The 2,019-nt window shown below is 40.2% G+C and overlaps 1 non-coding gene across 1 annotated transcript; it reads left to right on the top strand.

Moving 5' to 3' along the window:
- Positions 1-238: 238 nt before the first annotated feature.
- LOC147923687 (small nucleolar RNA R71) lies at positions 239-345 on the top strand. Its single transcript, XR_015587857.1, has one exon. It is a non-coding gene; the product is annotated as a small nucleolar RNA R71 (small nucleolar RNA).
- The last annotated feature ends 1,674 nt before the right edge of the window (positions 346-2,019 follow it).

The raw sequence follows: 2,019 nt of genomic DNA, 5'->3' as shown, positions 1-2,019 counted from the left end.
CTCATTGACCATCTTCAATTCCTTCTTGTACTTGTCCTCTTGATCAGTTGAGGAGCTCCTTATGGTTCTGTCATAGTCCTCATTATAATTGTCATCTGACTGAGCAAGATTCTCAACTAACTCCCAGCCTTCTTCCACATTCTTGTTGAGGAAGTTTCCATTAGAGGCTGTGTCAAGAAGCATCCTTATCTTGGGAAGCACTCCTCTATACAAGGTACTCAAGAGTGACTCATTGCTGAAGCCATGATGAGGACACTGAGTTTGAAATCCTTTGAACCTCTCCCAAGCTTCACAAAAGCTTTCATTGTTTCTTTGAGCAAACCTAGAAATCTCATTCCTCAATCTAGCAGTCCTTGCATTTGAGAAGAATTTGGCTAAGAAGGCCTTCTTGCAAGCATCCCATGTTGTTATTGCTCCAGTAGGAAGAGTCTTCTCCCAAAGGTGAGCCTTATCTCCAAGTGAGAATGGGAAGAGCCTCAACTTGAATCCATCTTCACTCACTCCATTGATCTTTGTAAGACCACAGATTCTGTCAAACTCATCAAGGTGATCTAGTGGATCCTCCATTAGCAACCCATGGAACTTGTTGGCTTGAATCATGGAGATCAATCCACTCTTGATCTCAAAGTTGTTGTTTGGCACTGTTGGAGGCACAATACCAGCCCATTGGTTGTGTGTATTGGGTGCATCTCCAGCACCAATGTTCCTTGGTCTCTGAACTTGATCTTGTTGCTCCATTATGATTGGAAACTCTTGCTGTTGTGGAACTACTCTCCTTCTCTGATTTCCCAAACCCTTTTGCTTCCTATGGATGTTGTCAATAGGCCTTTGAAGATTGTCTTTCCCTTTAGACCTTGTGTGCATCAACAAACGCGAGTACAGACTCGAACATGTTCACAATTGAGCTCAGGCTCGTGTGGGTGGTTAAGTCGACTGGGAAGTGGTGTCCAAATAGAGACGGCTTCTGACTCGATCAAGTGCTCGATCACTGCTCGGTCGAGTGGTGGTCGAGTGACTGGTCGAGTGGTACATGAAATTCAACTTCAACCCAACAACAATAGATTCGAGTAAAGCAACTTCACAAGTGTATAAACGAACTTAATCTTAGACTAATATGGATCCTAAATGTCACAAAAACACACTCAAATGGGCAACGGCACCAAATTGAAACAAGATTTTGTTATGTGGATGAATGATGATGAATGTATGCAATGGTGAGATATGAATGGATGGATGGATGGGTGTTTCAATTCCCCTTATGATGCTGCAGTATAAGAGGTATCAATCCTAAATGAGTGTTTGTGAACAATTAAGATATGTATATGAATCTAAGTTAAGCCAAATGCAATGATTGTTTGTCACTAACAATCCTAAGATGAGAATGTAAAGATGCAGAAAGTAAAACTACAAGAACTAAGAGCTGAATGCAAATAGAACAGAATGATTGCAGCTAATATGAAACAAGAACAGAAATAGAAACTACTATGATGAACTAATGCAAGACAATAATGAACAGGACAATGAGTTTTTGAAACAGAAATGCAAATAGGAATGAAACAGGACAATCACAAATCATAAACAAGAGTTCTGGGTATGAACTCGAGCAAGCACTCGACCGAGTGTAGGTCGAGTACAGGGTCGAGCTGGAATAATCCGGGAAACAGAGCAACACAATAAAAACAGAGCAATGCAAATACGAATCAAACAACAAGCAATCAACGGGATTAAGACTTAAAAATCAATAAACAAAGAAGGCATTGAGGAGGGATTCATGGGCTGAACTAATCATTGTGGTTATCTAAATTGGTCAACAAATCTCAAGCAAACTTTGAGCTAATCTCTAGACATATAAATCTAAGACAAGTTTCCTCCACTCTCATGGCAAGAAACAATCAAACCTATGCAATTCTAGACTTGTTCTCACACAGTAAAGATTCTACATAAGCAGGCATTAAGTAATACATCTCAAACCAAACAAGACCTCTAATCTCTTAGCAAGCCTAATGGTAAGCTCTAGAT

The sequence above is a fragment of the Camelina sativa genome, chromosome 17 (genome assembly GCF_030686135.1).
Source record: "Camelina sativa cultivar CO46 ecotype springtype chromosome 17, ASM3068613v1".
NCBI lineage: Eukaryota > Viridiplantae > Streptophyta > Magnoliopsida > Brassicales > Brassicaceae > Camelina > Camelina sativa.
This window is presented reverse-complemented; position numbering and strand designations above follow the sequence as displayed.